General features: G+C 36.8%; 1 protein-coding gene and 1 long non-coding RNA gene across 4 annotated transcripts in view; one reads left to right on the top strand and one right to left on the bottom strand.

Moving 5' to 3' along the window:
* Nucleotides 1-23,439, top strand: part of ALG9 (ALG9 alpha-1,2-mannosyltransferase) — a 132,959-nt gene that overhangs the window by 104,409 nt on the left and 5,111 nt on the right. The gene's annotated exons all lie outside the window — the stretch shown is intronic.
* On the bottom strand, nt 5,309-22,381 carry LOC111719792. Of its 2 annotated transcripts, XR_004233207.1 has the most exons (4): nt 22,318-22,381; nt 19,998-20,106; nt 16,107-16,143; nt 5,309-5,666 (listed from the first exon to the last, which is right to left on the bottom strand). It is a non-coding gene; the product is annotated as an uncharacterized LOC111719792 (long non-coding RNA). The 2 variants fall into 2 exon arrangements; XR_002769766.2 differs by lacking the exon at nt 22,318-22,381 and having other exon boundaries at nt 19,998-21,576.

Raw genomic sequence — 23,439 nt, 5'->3', positions numbered from 1 at the left:
AGACGTTCCTTCTTAAGTAACCTCAGAAGTAGAAGTGTGTGGTGAAATATGGGATGTGTGGTGGGGTTTCAGTTTGATTCCCACATTAGAAGTCCTGCACCACACCAAAATCCTACATCCCGTCACTTCCCAGGACAAATGGTATGAGGTGAGTGTCTTCTCTATGTCTTATCTCAGTGTCTTAGAATTTGTGCTGCACTTCTCCCTCATATACCTACTAGAATAAGGCTTAGATCTTATAGAAGTTTTGTATACTTTGTATCTTCTGGATGGTGGGTTAAACTACTCTACATGATCCCTTAAGTTTGTTCAGTGTCATGTTCTCATTTTAGAACTAAGGAAACTAAAGTTGCCCAAGGCCCCAGGCTTGGCCCATCCTCTTGTGCCAACGTGGCAGCAGGACCTGGACTTCAGCCACACTTTATGTTATAAGAAGGAGAGACTTATTGTTAGACAGCGGGCTGAATAATGCTGTGATCAAAGGGGAAAAAAAAGTTTGAACAGTGAATGAGGCTAGGAAGTGTCATTGGGGTATGTGTTGCTCCTTTCTATATTTGAACTACATAGGTAACCTCTGAAGTTTGAAATGAGCTACATTTATTTTTCCATTGATGGCAAAATAGCCCAGCAGGTAGTTATCTATGGAGAGTCACAGATTGAGGGGGAGGGATGAAACACTTTTGCATTTGTCACTGGAGATCTTAAAGCTTTCAGAATAAAGAATGGCTTATGTGGGTTGACTCTTCACCAATTCCCTAGTTAGCACAGGGCCAACATATGCACATAATGTGACTAAGTGCTGCTTTTTCAGATCTCTGAAAAGTTTTCTCTCAATCCCCCTGGATGAAGTTATTGAAGGAAACATATTTGGGCAGCCCTGAAATCTTGAGTGCCCTTTCCTTGAGAAGCTAAGAGAGTAGAAATCAAACTAGATCTGTGTCCAGGCTAAACCTTTAAAACTAAGAGACCCTGATTTCCTTTCCTCCAGTTTCCTTAAGAATTTATTTCAGAAATTGGAACAAGAGGTTTGGCAATTGTTAATGCTGTAAAGTTACCCATGTATATATCCTGTAAATAAAAGGCTATTAAATAAAAAAAAAAAAAAGAATTTATTTCAGGCTTCATTCTGTTTTGGGAGTATAATTCTTATAAATCTTAGGGCTTTCTTCCTCTAGCTGAGTTGTGTCTCCTGTTATCTCCACATGTCTTCCACAAAGAGTTTTTGCTGTATTTTGGCATAGAGTAAGCAGCTGCCTACTTCATAGAGTAATACCATAAACGTATCTAATTTGCATTTCCTATCTATAATATTAGAAAATTCTCATCGTTTCTGAGGAAGCCTGAGTTCTTCAGTTACCATTCTGACCATGAACATTCCCCCATCTGCATATATAGGGTTCTTGGTCTATCTAAATCTTCCTTGTTTGTTTGGATGAATAGTAGGACAGAGAAGGTCATTGAAAAATAGTACATTTTTTGGAGATATTTTGTTTCCTGAATATTGTAAATGAGTAAAAATTCAGAGAACACATCATAAGGAGAAACATGTTGGAAGAGGTGCCAGTCATTGGTTCAGGCTGCTTATGGGTTCCCCAAATGTCTTTACTATCTGTTCTCTGTACTGGTTTTCTTTGCATTTTTTCTACTTGTATTAGATGGTATGCATTGACCTGACTATTATACAAACAACAATACAATATAAATACAAACAAATACTACAGTCTTGAATCCTACATGTGGTCATGACCATTTATTTATCTGCTGTGTCTCTCAACATCTCTGTGACTAAATTTGACCCAACTATTACAATTTGGTGGCATCTGTAGAATTTCTAAGTGCTGTGGGGATTCTAGAATGATTTATAGCCTCCTTACTGAGACTATAATACTTAAGTGTGGACTCTCACCAGAGATAACCATGGCTTTAGTACTCCAGCAGCTTATGTAATGAGTAGAGGCAATCCTCATATTTGCTTGCTGTGGTCATATACGAAATATAAATTTTTTAGGTAGTCCCATAATAAATTCTTTTTCAGCTCTTGGTTTGGAAAAGAGGAGATTTGAGGAAGCCTCTCATATTTCAAATCTAGGGTGTTTTTAGAAAAGGAATTTCTCAAATGTGGCCTATGTATATCTGTTTCTAAATCCAAATCTGTGACTTTTCACCATTTCCTTTAGATTTGTAGGGAGCCAACATGAAAACGTATGGATTTTCTAGATCAAGACCTGACTGGTCCCACAACTTCAGCCATTAATTAATTAATAATTATTTCAGCCATTAATTAAGACTAGTTAGTCTTAATTAAATGTCTTGATTAAGGCAACCAGGCACTATAAAAGTTTCTCAAGGGAAAACAAAATTAGTCCAGTGGTTCTTAACCATTTTTGTGTCATAAATGCTTTAGTGGTTTAGTGATGTATGAACCTCTTCTTAGATTATTAAAAAATTGAAGTAAATGCTAAATTTTAATTAGAAGTTAGTAAGAATAAATGTTATGCCTCCTCCTTACCCCATCTAAGCTTGTAGATTTCCTGACATCTTTCTTTGGATTCCAGATTATGAACCCCTATATTACACACCATGGCTTCAGAGGAGTGTGTGTGTGTGTGTGTGTTTCCAACTATATGTATTGTAGGAGTTCAAAGAAGAAAGAGCTAAATTAGGATACAGAGGTAAAGAATGTGGAGCTCAAGTCTTGGTGTAATAGGGACTTCAGTTGAATCTAGATGGATGAGGCTAGATAATTTCCCTAATTCATGGAGAAATGCATATAACATGAGCATTGGGAGGAGTTAGAGAATAGTATATTTGAAGTGAATAGTTAGGAAATGTCTTCATGATTTTTCTTACTATTTAACTTTGTTTTTATGATATGGCACTGTTAGAAAATAATGATAGAACCAAAATAAGGAAATTTTTTGAAAAATAAGGACAATTAAGATTAAGAATAGATAGCAGAACATTAATTCTCACAATTCACATTCATAATGTAGTTTAGTCAAAAGTTTTAATTTATTACATTCATTTCTTGTTCTGACCTCATGAATGAGAAGGAATTTAAGTTAATTGGTTGGTAACAGTGGTCTTAAGAAATTAGGAATCAAAGTCTGTGATTTTGGACAGGACATTCCAGGACAAAGGAAACTCAGAGTTGGAAGAGATCTCAAGGTCTTATAATTCAATCCTTAATTAAGTAGGAACTATAATGATGAGAAATCTACTACCTCCCAAAACAGCCCATTCTACTTTTGGATGACTCTAATGATTTAGGAACTTTTTTATTACATTGATCTTCTAGATTAACATCTACTTATTACCCATAGCTTTGCTCCTTAAAGCAAAGTAGAACAAATCAAATCTCTCTTTTACGTGACAATCCTGTAGATGCTTGAAGATGGCTATCCGAATTACCCCAAGACAGTGGTACCAAACTCACATAGAAATGGGGACCACTAGATCATAAATAAGGTTTTCTGCAATATGCAGAATTGCATATTACATATTGCATATTAATTTTTAAAACTACATATTAACATTATATGCTATTGAAGTTTATTTATTTTGTTAATTTTTTCCCAGTTACATTTTAATCTGATTCTGGCCATAGCCATGTGTTTGACATCTCTGCCCTAAATCTTTTTTTCTTTAGACTAAACATTCCTAGCTTCTTCAACCAGTCCTCTATGGCATTATCTCTAGTCTTTTTTTTTTTTTTTTCCCTGTTCATTGACTTTCTACTCTATCAGTTAAGATGTTGAAAGGTATACTAAAGCATTTATCTGGTTCTGAATTCACATAATGATATCATCTTCAAGGTCATCTCTCTCTATTTTGTTCACAAAGATATAAGATGTTGTCATATGCCTCATTAAAAGGGAAATGAGGCTAGTCTGATAAATCTGTCCTTAATCTATGCTGATTCTAGTGGTTAGTACTTTCCTTTCTTAATTAATGCTCGAAAATCAACCCTATAATTCTGTCTTCTATAATTTTTCAAGGAATTAGATTCAAACTCCCTAGCTTGTTCTTTGAAGTTCTCTGCCCTTGCCCCCTTTTGAAAATCAAGACATTTATCCTTCTTCAGTTTTATCCCACTATCTTTGCATATTTCAGAGGTCATCAGCAGTGACTTGGTGATCTATTATCAGTTCTTTCATAATTCTAGAATATAATTTATTTTAAAATACCAGTGATAACACCTTAGTGACTTAAATTCATTGAAGGCAGCTAGATGCTCTGTTAAGTTTTCTTATTTCCATTTGAATTCCCTGTTATTCAATTTTCACCTTTTTTCTCCAGTTGGAAAATAATTTTCTTTGATAAAGAAAACAAAAGCAATATAAGATTAACTTGAGCAGTTGTGCCTTCACTCCACACCTATCAGCCCAAATATCCAGGCAGAGGGTGATTTTCCTATTCCTACTAATACAGACTTTAAAAAGTGTTAAAAACAATTTTTATTGTCCTTAGCATTCATTGCTAGATTCTAGGATAACACCAGCCTCAAAACAGGAACATAAATGGTGTGGCCTCAGGAGTTTCTGATTAGCACAAATGTAGGAAGAATCTGTTTTCTACTGGACTTGTTAGGAAAATTCTTTCCAATTGTGATAAATAGAGGAGAATAAGGAAGCCCTATTCTGGTAGAGCAAGTCCTCCAAAGCGACCAGGTTGAAGAAGGTATTTGAGGACATGTCGGCCTAACTTCACCATCTTTTTTGTGTTCTAGCCAAGCTGAATTAAAGATTCTTCTCTGTTTCTTGGAGCACTAGAGATTATAGATGCAGTAAGATTGAGTGAAACCCAGGATTATATGGCATCAGTGACCATTTCCCCCAGTTTTTTCTCTTATGATAGGGGAGGTGATTATCCTATCACTTTCCTCATCACTTTTATCTTGCCTGTAGTTATTTAACTTTATAAAAGCCATCCAGATTTCTAGGTTAATCCACAATAGTTTGTTGATAATTTTTTTGGGAGGGAGGGGGGAAGAGTCTAAACTAGTTGACAGTATCACTTTAAAATCTAGGCACATTTATCACTCTCTGGCTGTCTTGCATTACATACATTCTAAAATAAGACAGTATTTTTTTTCCTTTGAAGCCTGATATAATTGCTACTTGTATAAAATAGCTTGACAAGTGGGCGGACGTAATGCCAACTCTGAGATTCCCCAGGGAGGAGTGAAGCAGGAGTGTTGCAATAAATTACCAGCTTGCTGGTGAACTACTCTCTACCAGTGGTGGGAATATATGGCTCCTAGTGTCTGGAAAGAAATGCCTTTCCATAATGTTGAAATGGGCTCCTGTACTCTAGAGTCTCCTTGTATTTACTGAAGCAAATTGCGATACTGTTGATTCTATGAACAATTACTTTCCTCCCACCTTCCTGTAGAGAAGGAAACAAGCTTTCTCAGGTCCCCTGCTTTTTTGCTTTTATTCTGGATCTACAGAGTGTAAGATTTGAATTTCCCTATTTTAGGGTACATTGACCTTGGCTGAAAGAAGTTTAGGCTTGGCTAGTTAGCAGATTGAGGCTAGAACTTGAGTTTTAAAATAAGCAGTATCCTTCACAGATTCATAATAATGATAATAATATTTTATTTGTGTAGGACTCCACAGTTTCAAAATGCTTTTCATTGTCTCATTTTCATCTTCACACTAATCCTGAAAAGTAGGAAAGAAAGGTATTATTATCAGCATTTATTAATAAAGAAACTAAGTCTCAGAGTAATTAGCTAATTGGCTTGTCTATATTCATATATTCAGTAGGTGAGCAGATTACATGGGGGAAAAAAAACTGAGTTTTAGACACGAATTTGAGATAGATCTTGTGCAGTTTCCAAACCCAAATTCCAAAGTTGAGTGCTCTTTATATTGTTTTTCTATGATGGAAATAGGGCATATTTGAGGAGGCAAAAAATGAGAAGATCCGGTTGCTCATCTATCTTTGTTACCAGTTTCCTAGTAGGAGCTCCTCTCTTATTCCCATAATCCAACTCAAAAGACCCTGGCAGACTCATGAATTAATAATAATAATTTACATTCATGTAATGTTTTATGGTTTACAATTAAACCATCCCGTTTAATCATCCTAATGACCTTCTGAAGCAGGTAGTACAACTATTATTCTCATCAATTACAGATGAGGAAAATGAAGTGGAGGGGTTATTATAACTTGGATAAGGTCATAATAACTAGTAGCAGGACTCAGGGATTTGAGCTGGTATTCTTTCTATGGCACCATGTTTCCTTTTCAGTAATAATGCCTTTTATTCTTCTTTCACTGATGATAAAAATAGAAAAATTGGCAAAGTTTTTATTTTTTTGACTCCTGCCAATTTCAGGTATCCATGTCTCCTTGGGTGATAAAGATCAGTTGGGTCTCAATTCAAGTTTTCTGAAGATTTAATTTTGCTTCCAGTATTTTCACTACTTTATGAAGTAATGTTTGTTAAACCAAGAACATAAAGCTACTTGGAGAAGGACTTTTTATTCCTCAAGTACTCCTGGAAAAACTGGAATTCAATTGAACAAAAAAAAAAAAATTAGGCTTAGACTATTATATTTAAAATGGATATGACCTACATATAGAAGGTCACATTTTTTAAAAAATAGAACATAATTAAGGGAATTACCTTTTTACAAGGATAGCTAGTAGAGAGAATTCTTAGCTAATTAAGGGACAGAGATGATCATAAGAAAAAAATAATTTAACTACTCAAGTCAAATCAAGAAGCTTTTAGTAATCACCACTGTGGGCCAATCACAACTAAACACAGGATACAAAGAAAGTTCCTGATTTCAGGGAGTTTGCAGTCTAATAGAGGAGAAAGTCTGCAAATCTACATAGATCAATGTAGATATGCTTATATTCCTATCTTGTTTGCATACAGGTTATAAATATTCTACCTATCTATCTGCTTATGATAAATTAGAGATAATCTCAGAGGGAAGACACCAAGATTAAGGAGATCTGAAAAAAAGGCTTTGTGAAGAAGTTGGAATTTTAGTTGAGACTAGAAAAATACAGGGGATGGAAATGAAGAGAAAAGATAATTCTAGCCACAGAGTGCAGTTAGTCAAAATCCCCAGAATTATGCAAGGACAACAAGAAATTCATTGTCATTGGTCACAGTTTATGTGGAAGGGAATAAAATATAAGACTGGAAAGGGTGTGAGAGAGAGAGGAGAGTGTGTGGTGTATGTGTGTGTGTGTGTGTGTGTGTGTGTGTGTGTGTGTGTATGCGCAGGCCCACATCCACACGTATGCAGTTTAAGAAGGGCTTTTAACACCAGAGGTTTTTATATTCAATCCTAAAGGTGATGGGAAGCTACTGGAGTTGATAATAGAGTAGCAAAAGGGTCAAATCATAGAACTCCCCACTATGTAGTCTCTGTAAAATTATAACTAATGCAAGAAGCCTTTCCCATTCCTCCTTAATCTACTTTAGGAAGAAAACTTTTACAGCTGAATAGGAAGAGGCTTGAGACAGGGAGACCAATCAGTAGGCTTTTGCAATAGTCTAGGTATTAGGTATTGAGGGTCAGCACCAGAGTTGTGGCGATTAGAGGACAAATCTGAGAAATGTTACAAAGGCAAAATTGACAGGCCTTGGTAACAGATTGGAATGTGGGGAGAATATGAAAGTGAGAAATTAAATTTGCAAGCTTAGAGGAATTGAGAACAATTGTAATATGAAGATTTGGAAGAGAGAAGGTCTTGGGGAAAATATAATGAGTTTGGTTTTGGACATGTTGGGTTTAAGATTTCTACTGTATATCCAATTTGATATGTCCAATAGGCAATTGGGATGTAAGACTAGAGGTCAGGAAAGAGATTATGACAGGATGGGTAGATTTCAGAAACATCAGCTGAGACATGATATTTTAATCAATGAAGGCTGATGAAATCACCAAGTGAAATAGTATTGAGGGAGAAGAGAAGAGGACCCAGGACATATCCCTGTAGGAAAACCACAGTTGGTGGGCATGATCTGGATAAAAATATAGCAACTGAGACTGAGAAGAAGTGGTCGCATAAATAGGAAACAACCAGGAGAGAGAAGTATCATGAAACCTAGAAAGAAGTGAGAATCAAGAATAGGAGAGAGTGATCAGCAGTGTCAAAGACTGCCCAGAGGTCAGGAAAGAAGAGGCTTGAGAAAAAATCATTGGATTTGGCAATTGAGAAAACAGTGAAGAGACAGGCAGTGTCTGTGGAATAAAGAGTCAGAATCCACCCTAATAGAGGATTAAGAAAAGAATGAGAGGGAAAGAAATGGAAGCTCCCTTTGCAGATGGCCTTCTTAAGGAATTTATGGAACCCTAGCTAGTGGAGATAGATAGATCAGGTAAAGGATTTTTTGAGGATGAGAAAAATGTAAGCATATTTGTAGGTTTTAGGGAAGAAGCCTTTGAAACTAAGTGTGGGAGCAATTTATTGGAGAGGATGGGATGAAATGGGATCACCTGTACATATACAGGGATTAGCTGTGACAAGAAGGGCTACCTTTTTGTGCAATACTGGGGTGATAGAGGAGATAAATGACAGAAGGCATTTGGGTAATGAGATAAAGAAGAAGAGTAGGAAAAGGGGAGCTCTCAGCAAATAACCACATAATATTATTTTTTTTAAAGAGAAATAAGAGGAAAGATTCTCAAACCAAAAGGGCAGGAAGGGGAGACAAAATTGAAAAGGTTTATCCTCACATAAAGTCAAAGCACTTAGGTTAAAAAAGCAAGCAGGAAAAGCCTAGTAAAGAAAATAGCAATAGAATTGCCTAGAATTTGTCAGAGAAGACAAAATACAAGGAATGAGATAGTAAGAAAACCCATGGTCTTAATATCTGTATGTAAGTGCATAAATATGGAGAAACAGGGAGAGAAAAAGAAAGATTCCAGGTTGAAGAGGCAAATTTTATATCATACATAATATTGAAGTCTTATGACTGGTATATGACTTTAGAATATGCTTTCCTTATTCAAAAGGTACAAGATAAAGTACAGGTAGAGCAAAGACTGTTATGTATCAGGAAACTACATGCTCCTGAGGGAATCTAGAAACAAAAAAAGAGTTGTATCATGAAGAACATTTGGGTGAACATCTATGGAGGTGGAAGTAGAAGCAATATCAGAGTATACTACAGACCAGGTTCTCCCTGATAAAATCAAACCAGTTAATAGTTTCATGACTTGACTAAATAGTAACATCACCCTTCAGATTAGTAAAGAACAATTCCTGTCTAGATCTGATTTTGACCAATAAGGAGGACCTTGTTTTTCCAAAATGTGAATGGGAATTCTGGGATCTTCATCAGAGAGAAATTAGGTATCGGTCCATAGTGACATACACATTACATTTTGGTAAAGGAGATTTCATCAGGTACAGAGAAATGATGTACGGGATCTGTTGGTTTAATATTTTACAGGATAAGTCAGCCCAAGCAGGATGGATACTCTCATGAATAAAATTTCTGAAAATGCAAAGAGAAATGATGCTTATAGGAAAGAAATATGGAGGTTGTCTAAAGATAGGTATATTTTCTCAGGAAATTTGTTAATCAGTCTGAATTTTAAAGATTAAACTACAGTTGTAAACAAAGGTACTTTTTAGAGGATAAATATGAAATCATAGAGTTGTACCTTCATTTAGTTCTCCCTCTCTTCTTTCCCCAATCCTCTTACCTTGTTTCCTCAATCCCACTACCTTGATACTTGTCACTCAGCAGTCATGCATCATGTTGCCAGGCCATGGCCAATGTAGCCATTTAAAACCTATGTGGCAGCTTGGATGATAGTATTTAAGGCTCTTGTCTCAGTGCTATAATGACATTTGAAGAAATTGTTAAACAGATCCCACTGTAAAGAACCAAGTTAGGAGTTCTTCTGATGCATTTTCCCACATGTGTTGGCTCATTTCTGAGCAATTTCTTACCTAAGGAGATTTCTCAAAGAAATAGACATATGGTTCACAGAATAATCCAGAAAGCTGTTCCCATCTGTAACTTTCACTACCCAGGTGGGAAGTAAGATTATGCCCCTTTGACAGAATTTGGTTCTATGCCAACAGTTCAAAATGCCTGAGTGAGTGTTGGAGTCCTTTGAATAGAATTAGTTCTGAATCCCAACTAGTAATTGAAATGCTTCCTTCGGTTCCCTCATGTGTCAGTCACTATAGCACTCCCTTCCCCCCTGCCTTTTCTTCATTTATGCTATTTGAATATTAGTCACATAGAAAGGTCTGGTTCCTACAATTTACAATTCCAGAGTACTACTTATAAAAAACTTTCCCTTGTCTTCCCCTCTATCAATTTCTGGTGTCTCCACTTTCCCTTGAGATCTTCCATCTTGAATAGCAATACCAGTCACTCTTGCTTTTTGAAGGAGTGTACTGAAGTGCTTAATGAATGTTAATGGCCAGTAGTTGTGTTTCATACTCATGAGTTATAGCCACTTAAAAATAATAAATCCAATTTCTAATGTACACTGTTGTGAAGGTATTGTCAATAGATGGCTTCTTTCTTGAAACTGTACTTAGATCAGTGAGCTGCCAATGACATCTGTCCTGGGGGACAGAAAAATCAACTGAATCCCTTGCCTTTAAAGAATTTACAGTCTCTGAGAAGAATAAGATACATACAGAAATAATCATAAGACAAGTTGGAGTCTCTTAGGTATTTAGGAGAGGCCAAACAGAGAAAGAAAAGAGATTGGAGAGGTCATAGTTGTTTCTTTCTGAGGGAATCAGAGAGAAAGATTTCAGTAGGCTGAATTGTGGAGGGAACTTCTCCAGGAATGGGAATAATCTGTCTAAATGTTTGGGGATAAGAGAGAAAAGAAGGAAATTAGGAAGCAACTAGTTGCCCAATTTGGAAAGGGAGAAAAAGAAGGGATCGGTTAACAAGGAAGTTAATTCTCAAGGTGAGGAAAAGAAGAGATAACAAGTATAATCAGAACTTGCAAGATAAATACAGAGTAAGTAGAAGGTAACCTTAGTGGAGATGACTCTAACAGCTCTAAAGAGCAGGAAAGGACTTATAGAGCAGGTGATATGAAGTCCTTAATGAACTCCTTAAGAGTTCATTAAGAGGCTGGGAGAAGAAATGTTCCAGGTATGGGTAATAGCCAGTGAAAAAAAAATGGACAGAATATTATGTGTCATGCATGAGGAAAAGCAAGCAGGCCAATACAACTGGATCATAGGAAGTAAATATAAGAGAAATGGAAAGTTGGGAAGGAGCCAGATTATAAAGATCTTTTTTATATATATTTTTTTAAATAAGTTTTTATTGTTGTCTTTTTTTTTTTTTACATTATCATAATTTTTTATAATTGTCTCCAACCCTCATTTGGTTAAGAATACCTCTCCTATCCATAAGCTGTAAGTTGGAAGAACTTTAAATGATCAACAAAACACTTTATATTTGGTTTTGGAGGTAACAGAGTCCTTAGAGCTTATTGAGGAAGTGTATGTGATCTGCTTAGACCTATCTTGAGGAAAGTGCTGGTAGCTGAGTAAAAGATGAATTGGAGTGGAGAAAAACTTGAGGCAAGGAGGTTATTTAGGAGGCTGTTCATTGTTCAGGTGAGAAATAATAAATAAGAAACTGAATGTGAAGCATAACTGTATGAGTAGAGAGATGGGAACATGTAAGAAATGTTATAGAAGAGGAAACGATTAAATTGGTCACCAAGATTTCAGACCTTGGTGACTAGGAAGATAGATCTTTTGACAGTAACAGGAAAGTTCACAAAAGGGGACAACTTGGTGGAAAAGATAATGAATCCTGTTTTGAACATGCTGAGTTGGAACTTTCAGTCTGAGAAATAACTGACAAGAAGTTGGTGATGAAGAACTACAGCTCAGGTGAGAGAACAAGGCTTGATAAATAGGTCTGAGAGTTACCTGACTAATGATAATAGTTAAATCCTTGGGAACCAATAAGAATACTAAGGGAAAGAGTGTAAAGAAACAGAAATAAGAGAGGGCAAGATTCAGTCTTGGGGGACAGGGATCCCATAATTTGTGTATGAAAAATGACTGTACAACCCAAGAGGTTGAGAAGTAGCAGTCAGAGAAGTAAGAGGACCACCAAAGAAAGCAAAGTCGCCAAAATCCAAAAAATATTCATAAGGACAAGGCAGTCAGCCACGTCAGATGTTACTGAAGGATGTGCATGGAAAAAAGGCCATTAGATTTGACAAACAGTCAATCGTAACTTTGGAGAGAGCAGTTTCATTTGATTGATGAAGTCAGATTTAAAAGAGAATGAGAGATGAAATGGAGGTTTTGATGGTAGATGGCTTTTTCAAGGAATTTTGCTTAGAGAAGGAAAGCTGTATAGCTAAAGGGCATGATAGGATATAATGAAGATTTTTTAAAGAATGGGTGAGTCGTTGGGAGATTGTGGGAAGACAGTAGTTTTTTTTTTTAGTCTGTGGGAGTTCAAATCTCTCTCAAATGCTCTAGAAAAGATGTAAAAATGTAGATATTTCAAAAAGAATAAGAAGTATTGCCTATAAACTCCACCTTAGCCTAGAGATACATAGAAAGACAATTAGAATCCTGCAAAAATTCTGAAATAGTTCAGAGCTAGGTAGATTGAAAGCACAAGAAAAGCAGCCACAGAACACCTGGAGTAGGGAGGAGTACTCTGAAATGAGCCCAGTGATGCCCAAGGGAGTAGGAGCAAAGACTTAAGCACAGATCAGTTCAAGAATTGCCTTGGAGCTTCATGGTTGGAGCCCAGACTAAAACAAAAATAGGCAGTCCAGAGCTCTGTGGAAAGAGAGAGGGTCTGGGCAGAACACAGTGTCCAGGAGCCTCTTGTCTGGAGCCCAGTGAGGAGTGGCCCTAGAGTCCAGCATTAGAGGGATCTAGGCAGACCTTAACTCAAGGTTGGCCCAGAACTCCCTAGTAAATAGTAAACCCTACATGAAGAGAAAAGGGAAGAAGAAGAATCCTGTCTAGTTTAGGGAGGAGTAGAACTATGAGCTATTTGTCAGTGAGAAAATGGCCCTAGGCATGCCCCAGGGATTATGGGTGGCTCTGGACCCCACAGCAAGAAGAGGGAAAAGTTGCTTGGAACCCTGGCCCATAGATGAGGAACCCTGAGCAGCATCCAGGAAACCTTAGTCTAACTGGACATAGGCAGCCTTGACCTGTACTAGAGCAGGACACAAGTTCTAACAATTCCTAGAGAAGGAGGGTCCCAATCTTGGATATTTCAGTTAGGACCAGGCACCCAATTCAGGAGTGCAGTAGAGCTTTATTCAACCTGGACAATGAGGCTGCTGAGTTGAGTAGATCAAGAAAAATACTAAATACTATTAGAAAAAAATACCTTGTCTCAAATAAGTCCCAGGATAGAAACCCCAGGTAAAGAGCAACTTCCCAAGAAGTTCAAGTGGAACCTGAGAGAGAAAAAAAATGTCCTGGCCACAAGGATTATAAAAAGAAGAAATGAAATGTGATAAATAGGATACCTAGGGAGAAAAGAATGGCAAGGAGAATTGATACCCTAGATATATGAAAACCAAACCAAAAACTGAAGGGGAAAAAAAAAAAACAGAAGAAAATAAACAACTTCCTGGAAAACAGCTTGAGGAGAGATAATCTAAGAATGGTTGAATTATATTAAAATCCAAACCAAGGAAAGCCTGAATACTATATTCCTATAAATTACAAATAAAAACTGCCTACAACTATTAGAACCAGAGGACACAATGAAAATAGAATATACTAGTCACCTTTAGAAAGAAACCCTGTTCATCTTAGCCAAAATTATAAATTATAATTTAGCCATGTCAAAGAAGAAATATTACAAGCAGCCAGAAAGATTTCAAGTACCAAGGAGCCACAATGTGGCTTACAGATGAATACTCGATAGCTGTCACTTCAAAAGGGAAGAAACACTATTCCAAAAAGCCAACAGATAAATATTTGCAATCAAAAATAGTCTGTCTGGAAAAAGATAATCCTGTGAGGGGAAAGGGGAAGAAGTGAGGAATAGATCTTTGATGAAATAGGAATTTCCAAGCATTCTTGATGAGAAGGCCAGAACTGATTATACATTTTGAAAGGAACCAAAATAAACATAGAAAGTTATCCGTGTTGGCTCTCTTCAACAATGAGATGAACCAAATCCATTCCATTTGCTCAGTAATGAATAGAACCAGCTACACTGGTTCGAAATGAACTCTGTGAAATGAGTGTAAACCACTACATAGCATTTCTAATCCCTCTGTTTTTGTCTGCCTGCATTTTTGATTTCCTTCTCAGGTTAATTTTACATTATTTCAAAGTCTAATTCTTCTCATGCAGCAAAATAACTGTATGGATATGTATATATATATATTGTATTTAATATAACTTTAACATATTTAGCATGTATTGGTCTACCTGCCATCTGGGGCAGGGGGTGGGGGAAAGGAGGGAAAGAGTTGGAACAGAAGGTTTTGCAAATTGTCAATACTAAAAAATTACCCATGCATGTATCTTGTAAATAAAAAGCTATAATTAAAAAAAAAAAAAAGAAAGTCACACATGTTTAATTAAAAAGGAATGAGTGTAGAGATTGTTTACATACTAATAGAAAGAAAATAGAGTTCTATTCAAAACCATAATGTCTTTAAGGGCCATAGAGAACACTGAATATGATACGGAGGTGGATACAGCTATAGGTGAATTTGTTCTGTTTTGATGGTCTCTGAAGAAATCAGAAATGAGAGGGATAAGAGACTATGATGGGTAAGAAAGGAAGAGGAAGAGTATTTGGTGCATGAGATTACTTAAACATAGAAGAAGGTTTGGACAAAATGAACATTCACGAACCTCAACTTCATCTGAAACAGATAAAGGAAGACTGAATACAACTGCATATAGAAAAATACCTATTTAAAGATCATAGAATATAAATACGTTAAATTCAGAGGGGAAATAAGGATGTCATCCTTGACTTTTTTCTACTCTCACTTCTACTATCCAATGGCTGTCTTATAACATCTTTCATATGGACCTCCTTCTCTTCTCTTATATTACCCTCACACTGGTTTCTTTAGGCATTAGCTCATATCTAGACTATTCCAATAGCCTACTAATGAGTCTTTCTGCCTCAAGGCTCTCCTCACTCCAATCCATCCTCCACTCAACTGACAAAGTAATCTTTCTAAAGTGAGCATGTCTCCCTTCTAATTCAGTTCTAAAGTTCAGTGACTATCACCTCTAGGATCAAATATAAAATCATCTTACATTCAAAGCCCTTCAAAACCTACTTCCCCCCACACCTATATACTTGCAATAGGTGCTGAAAAGGCTTTTGGACAAAAATCAGCATATATTTTGATTTAAAACATTAAAAAATATGTGAATAAATTGATCCTTCCTTAATATATATATTTTTTAAATCTAGGACCAAGAGCAAACATATATAATGGATAAAAATTTAAGGCCTAATTCGATCAAGGGTAAAAGCAATTATGCCCATTTAACCACTACTGTTTAATATAGTCCTAGAAATGCTAGCTACAACAATAAGACAAGAAAGGGAAACTAAGGAAAAAAGAGGGAACAAAATGATCACTTGTTTCAGATATGATGATAAAATGATGATATGATGATAAAAGGTAGCTTAAACACACAGTGAATAGAGTGCTAGACCTGGAGTCAGGAAGTACTGAGTTTAAATCTAGTTTCAGTCACTTACTGGTTATATAAATCTAGGTAAGTCACTTCACTGTTTCCTCATTGTTAAATGAGGATAATAATAATAGAACTTACTTCCCAAGATTATTATGATAATAAAATGAGATGATAATTTAAAGCATTTTGCAAATCATAAGGTATTATATGAATTCTTCCCATTTTTAAAAATTTGTATTTTCCTACAAAACCCTAAAGAGTCACTTAAAATTAATTGAAGCAATATATTCATCAGAGTTGCAGGATTTCTTTTATAAAAATCCACACAAATAATCATTGTTCTTGTAAAATACTAACAAAACTTGGCAGGAAGAGCTAGAAAGGCATTTGAGAATTATATATATCTGAATAACTGGAAAAATATTATTTGCATATGAACAGGTCTAGATAATACAATTAATTACCTTAATTAATGCACGTATCATCCATGTAAGTATTATTCTGTAGAATTAGAAAAAAATAGCAATATAATTCACATAGAGGAACAAAAAATCAAAAATCTCTAGGGTAATAATGAAAAAATGGGAGGGAAAGGTACCTATCAGTAGAAGATCTCAAATTACATTACAAAGCAATAATCATGAAATGATTTCCTATCAGTCAAAAGAGAGGCAACAGTTAGTAGAACAGATGAGGCACATAACAGATAGAAACAAACATACACAGTAGCATACTATTTGATAAAACCTAAGCCACCAGTTGCTGCAGAAAATACTCAGTTATTGAGAAAATGCTTGGAAAACTAGATAGCTATTTGGCAAAGATTCATTACAGACCAACATGTTAAGATAAACTCCAAATGAATGCATAACTTAGAAATTAAAGATTTTATCATTAGAGGAGCAAAGAAATAATTACCTTTCACATTTATGGATCAGAGAAGACTTAGGTATAAAAAAAAAGAAGATAAAATGGACAATTTTGATTATTTTAATTTTGAAAGTTTTTACAGAAATAAATTTAATGTACCTAAAATTAGAAGGGAAATAAAATAACTGGGAAAATATTTAAAGTAAATTTCTCTGAGAAAGGTCTTAAATTCAAGATATTTAAGGAACTTATTTATACTTATATGACTAAGCCATATAAAGAGAGGAAACCCAAGTAATCAAAAAGCATATGAAAAATTGCCCCAAATCATTAATTTTTGTTATTGTTCAGTCATTTCAGTTATGTCTAACATTTTGTGACCCATTGGAGTTTTCTTGGCCAAGATACTAGAGTGGTTTGCCATTTTCTTCTCCAGCTCATTTTACAGATGAGGAAACTGTGGTAAACAGGGTTAAGGGATTGGGTGCAAGAGACAGGAAGAATACCTAAAATAAGGTACCTAAATTACAGTGATAGTGAAACATAGGAGCAAGATAATGACACTGTGAGGGAGGGAGGATATGAATTGAGGATCTAAAGAGGAAATTCAGGTATTAGGATCTTGTTGGTAGAGCGGTTTGGATGATGGTTGGTCTGAGGTCTGACTACCCTTGTGTGTTGCCAAAGACAAATGAAACTGGTAGTATTAGAGGAGCTGAGATGCCAAGATGTTATTATATAGAATATAATAATAATTATATAATCATTATAAATAATTTATTAATATTAATTAATATTAATATTAATAATATTTTTATTATTTATTTATTATTTAAGGAGCTGAGATGCCAAAGATGTTATATATATATATATATGTTATATAACATATATAACATGGAAATATAATCAATGACTTTATTAAAGTGACCAGGAATTGATCGAGAAGCCACCTAATAGGCTGAAGCAGGTCTTCCCCAGTGTTGAATTATACTTTAGAAAGGGTTTTTAGAAAAAAGCAACTCATCTACCTATAAAAAGACTAGAAAAAATGAACTTGTGCCTGGGCAAGACTCCTAGTCTATCTTTGTCTCTTGAATCCCCTTGGGTAGAAGGTTCCTCATACATAGCCTGGGAAACAGTTGCTAGAAGCAGGGATGAGGTCCCTCACTGAAGAACCCCTGCTCTAACCAGGAAAAATGGTCCAAAGGGAAAAGACCTTATGTCTCCCACTCTTACCTTCTGCTAGGGCAACAAACCTGGGAGCAAAGGCTTTAGTAGAAAAGAGCATACCCAGGTCAGAGCCAGAGCGTAGATTTGGTAGAGGCTGTAGTTGTCCTTTGAAAAGCAAATGTGAGGGGTAGCTAGGCGCAGTGGATAGATCACCAGCCCTGAAGTCAGGAGGACCTGAGTTTAAATGTGGCCTCAGACATTTAACACTTCCTGGCTGTGTGACCCTGGGCAAGTCACTTAACCCCAGTTGTCTCAGCAGGAAAAAAAAAAAAAAAGAAAAGAAAATGTGAGGAGTTTCCACAGGCAGCTTGTCCAACAGAAGTGCCATGGCTTGGTGCTGAATGTCCTCCCCAGGAGGAGTGAGGGCAGCCCGGCACACTGGATATAGAGTGCTAGACCTGGGAGAAGAAGATGGGAGTTCACATCCAGCCTGTGATTCATGTCTCTTGTGTGAATCTAGCAAGTCACTTCACTTGTTCAACTCTGTGCCCTCTTCTGTAAAATGAAGATAATAACCTACCTTCCAGGGTGATTGTAAGGATGAAATGAAATCCCTGTGAAGTCCTTTGCAAACCTTAAAGTACTGTGTAAATGCAAGCCTTTGTCATTATCGTCATTATAGAGTGACTTCTCTGTCACTTCAATACTGGTGCGCCCTGCCATGAACTTCCTGGCCCTCTCCTGATAAAAGTCAGCTTACTGAGGCCCTGCCCCTTCAGGATTGTGAGTTGCTGTAGCTCTGTGTGTTGCCTAAATGTGTCTGTGGGGAAAGGGCTTTGGATCTTCTATTCTTGCCGTGTGATTTGAGTGAATACCCTTGCCAAGAACTCAGTGTTCTGGTTGACCGTCAGAGGGAAGCAAAGCAGCCAGCACCTCTGAGGGAAGGGCTTGGCCTAGTCAGCCCCAGGGCCCACTGGGGAGCACCCAACCTGCCGACAATATCTGTTTGAGCTGGAAGAGTGAGCCCAAAGAGGGTGCTAAGTCAGAGTAAGACTTTATAAGATTAATACTCAAGACAAGTAGAATTTTGGTTCTGCTACTTATTGCTGCAGTGACCTTCGGCTACTGTGACTAGATGACTACTCCCAGTAAGTGGTCTCATCTAGGCCTGGGGGCAGGGACAGCATTGAGGGAATCTCACCCAATTGAAACTTCTGTCTCAGGTTTCCTTATAAAAACAGCAACTTGGGGCTCCATCCTCGCAGAGGACCTAATATGCCATGCAAAGGAAACTCTCTCTTCCTGGCACAGCAGCCTCTGCCCGCTGGAATAATATTCTCTTTCAGCGTTGCCCTCTCTTTATCTCCCTCACCTATTTCCCTAACAAGACTTTATATCTCTCTGTCGGGATTTCTCTATTAGAAACATTACTTCTTTGCCAGGACTCCTCCACTAAGGAATTCAATCTTTCTATTCATGCATAGCAAAGGCTGACTTCCAAATGCCTATAATAAACTCCTTTTTAACAGTCTAGCTTTTCGGGTTCATAAATTCCTTTACAAAGGATCTCTGCACCACCAGAAGAGGGGTTCTCACAACTCATGTGCTGAATCCCAAGTGTAATTAGGAGAGTGAAACCTCTTCATTTGGTTCCCTGAACCCTGATCCTGCCACTAACCTCATTATTTAACTCCCTGACCACCAGAAACCCTGATCTCATAATTTTGGTTTCCTGAATCTAATCCCATCATTATTATCCCCATTTTATAGTTGAAGTAACTTGAGGCTGACATAGGTTAAGGGACTTGGCTAGAGTTATACAGCTAGTGAGTTTCTGAGGCTGAACTTGATCTTGGGTCTTTTTTTTTTCTTCTTTGATTTTAGGTCTTTTTAATTCTTATGTTTAATACTCTCTCCACTGTACCTTAACAGGCACTCCCCCAGACTTCCCTGATGATATTTGTGATCAGACCCAGCTCTTTTTGAGATTCCCAAGTTTATTGGCAAAGGACTTTGGGGTAGACTGTGGCATAAGACCTAAATGAGGATGGTGGACCACTTTTTCCAAACTTAGGAGTACTCTCAGAATTCAGTTTGTATTTAGATTTATGAATTATAAGTGTAATGAACATACTCCCTTCAAAAAGCTGCATTAGCAAAAAGTTGCTTGAGGAAAACTGGCCATGGATTTAGATTTTAGGCTCACAGAGGATATTAAATGTTGGAAGAATAAATTAAAAATAAAAAATAACCAGAAAAACTCTTCTCTAAATGTGTTAGATTTGTTTCCTTTTGAAAGTGAAAAATGGACTTACCAGATCTATTCGAGCCTGCTGAACTGGAGACTTCGGGGACTGGCAGACAATCTTCCATTGACGTCAGCAAGAGCAGATTTAAATCTCCACAGCAGAATGCTTCCCAGCCCTGATAAATGGGTCGGGTAATTGAATTAGAAAACATTCTGAGCCATCAGCTAATTATGCTGTTTAGGCAACTGCTTTGTCCAAGTTTGTTTCATCTTCCATCCATTCACTGCATGAGTGACTCTCTCAAGGGGAGGGTCTATGTCCCAGCTCCCATGAGAGGGGGCTGAATTTTATATCTCCTTAGGCTGGGCTGCCTAACACACAATTGTAGTTTGGCTTTTATGTTATAAAATTATGAAATGTGAGGACCATTGATTGCATTAGTTTTATAGGTATTTGTTTTGTACTTTGTAATTCGTGGAGGAATGTGTGTGCAACTTTGTGTATGTGTACATATACTTATGGTATAAACTTGCTATTCTAGCAGCCAGACTCTTATCTCCTCACGAAGGCAAATAACAAATTTGATTTCCCTTCTTTCACAACAGCCCTACCACTTACCAGAAACTGAAAAGGTCAGTCTTTAGTTAACATATGAAAGCTACTGGTTAGAAAGATTTGCAGAAAGGCAGCTGCAATGTTAGAGATGAAGAATTCAGATGAATTTGTTCTTTAATCAAACAAACAAACAAAAAACTCCAACACAGAATCTCATTCCAATCCAGAGATGGGAATGGAGCTAAGCATACTTAGGATTTTTGTCACTCCATCATGAAAATTGATAATTTTGTGTGCTAAAAGAAAGACTGTGTTGATCTACTATGGGTCACTAGTAGAAGTTGCAGGGAAAAAGCAACAAGAAGTTGGTTTGCTAGTCTTCATTCACATCTAAGATTGGAGAACAAGTAGACATCTTCTGGACTCTTCCTTGAATTCCCTGTCCCCCCTCACCTCTATCTTTGTCTTTTACATAACCTCATGTTTGGATCTTAGAAGTTTCTTTTCCCTTTCCTTATGGAATACAATGCCAGAGGCTAAATCTTTTGTCTACTGCTGTTGGAGGAATTAATAGTGAGGATTAGTTTCTTCCTTGACTAAATAGATCCTGATGAAAAAGACCTGATCCTGTTCTCTTTAGTGCTAGGTAGTGATAATGTCTAAATCAGAACCAAATTCTGTCCTCAATGGGCTAGCTTCTTACCCTAGGCTGTTTGCTCAGAAGGATGGAGAAGCATTTGCCTAATCACTTGTCATTTACTGCTAAGAACAAAAGAACATTCTCATTGTCTATTTTTCTTACTGTTGGTGTGGCCATCTGCATATAGCATGTAACAACCTCTCTATTTACTAAAGTCTTGTGTGCTTTTAGAACTACCTATTTATTCATCAAAGAAAGGTAATAATAAGAGTAGTTTTTATTTTGCCCATAGAATTAAGTCTAAATTACTGAGCCTTACTGAGTCTCACAAGTCAAGCTTTTCCACAGTTTAGTCCCTACTTTTCTCCAATTCAAGTTGGGGTTTATTAAAAAAAAATTTTTTTTAATAAGCAAGTACTAATTCATCCTTCCTCCCACTTTCCACTCATCCATCCACCGGGGGGGGGGGGGGGGGGGGGGAACACCATTTCATCATATAAGCATAGTCAAACAAAACAAATTCCCACATTAACCATATTTAAAAGGATGTTTCTCCTGCATATTAGTCTGTTATGTTTTATAATTTCTTACGAAGAACAAGATTGTCTAAAAGTCTAAATTATCAAGAAAGGGCTGACCTTCATTGGTAGAGAGATTTTCTTCACCCAGAATTTCCCTGTATTAGTGAAATCACAAACCCCTATCCCTGTATGTAAGACCCTGGGGTAGGCACTGGGGAATGGAGACAAAATGAAAAGCAGACCCTGCCTCTCCTCAGACTTTCTGCCTCTCCAACTAGCTCATGGGAACTTTTCACTCACACTGATGTATACTCATTGTTCCTGGAATACATCATATACATTCTTTCCTCATGCTTTTGGTCATGCTGTTCTTCCCACGGAATGTCTCACTCTCCCCAGCCTACTTTCCTCCTTGTTCCTTGTTGGAAGTCTCCTCCTCCTCCTTCTCTTCCTCTGTAAAGGTCTTAATGATCACTTCTGAAATCCGTAATAGTCATTTGGTACCTGGTTGACATCTGCCACTTTATATTATGTACATGTTGCAGGCCTCTCAAATAGATTATTATTATTTTGGACAGAGTTTGTAGGATTGAACCATTAGGGGCCCTGAAAAGTACTATCTGGTGCAACTTTCTTGGAAAAGAAAAAAGATGAAGATTAGATGACTTACTCAGAATCCTAGAAATAAGTGGCACAACCAAGATTTGAACATAGATCCTCTGACATCATTTCTTATATCTTTTTGTATCCTCTTGACCTTGAAAAGTGCCTTCTACCTAATAAATATTTGTTCATATTATATCTTAAAAAGTACTCAATATAATCTTTTGAAATTACTTCTTTGATCATTGTAAGCCTGATCTCTTCCTATTCTGGTAAGTTGATCAGGACAAGGTACTAATTATATTTTGTGTTTTGTGGAGTATGACATTTCATTAAAATGCCCAGTTTTAGTCATGTGCACTACACTTGGACTTTTAGGTATTTACATTGGCTTTCTTTCTTCCAAATTGACCTTCCCCTGAGCCACGTAGCACAGATAGAACAGATAATTTCTGGACAAACAAAAGCACTTCCTCTTCTTGATCACCTTGGTTTTGATCTTCCAAGCTTAAAGCCCATCTTTATAAGAGCTCAGCCTTTTTTTGTCTTTTTCTCTTCAGAGCCAGTTTTCTCTGTTAAAGCCTCTAAGCTGCTGATTGTTGAAGTGCAGTTCTGATTGAGTGGAGAGCGCTGCCAGCTCTCAAACTGGGAAGTGTGTGGGCCAAACCTGATAGTATTGTGTTTGGGCACTGCAGTTGGCTGCCAGACTTGGGGGTTATGATGCCAATACAAATACCACACTTGCATTTATTCGATTGAGATTTGAAGGAAGCATAGGTAATGGAACATCCCTCATCCATCCCTTTCATTATAAACCAAAAAACGCTATTCCCTAATTTGGTTATTCTCAGAAATGATTGTTACAGGAAATAGTGTCTCATGTAGAAGGTGATACAGTATTTTTTTTTTTTTTAACTTATTAATAGAAGTTCTCTCTTTGGTGTATTCCCACTCTTTAGAAACTCATTAGAAATTCAGTTTGCAAGTTTTCTTTATATTTTAGGAGTTCAATTTAGCTTAAGTATTATTACATTTGAGAGTGGGTCTCCTCATCTTACCCAGACCAGAAATGCAACAGATATTCATGGGCCCACTCCCAGAGCTGATCAACATGAGAGCTTTGACCTGCTCTTTTTCCAATCTGGAATAGTTATCACACTTAGGGACTCACCATATTGTTCTGGATTTA

The sequence above is a fragment of the Sarcophilus harrisii genome, chromosome 3 (genome assembly GCF_902635505.1).
Source record: "Sarcophilus harrisii chromosome 3, mSarHar1.11, whole genome shotgun sequence".
Lineage (NCBI taxonomy): Eukaryota > Metazoa > Chordata > Mammalia > Dasyuromorphia > Dasyuridae > Sarcophilus > Sarcophilus harrisii.
Note: the sequence above shows the minus strand (reverse complement) of the source record. Positions and strands in the feature narration are given on the sequence as shown.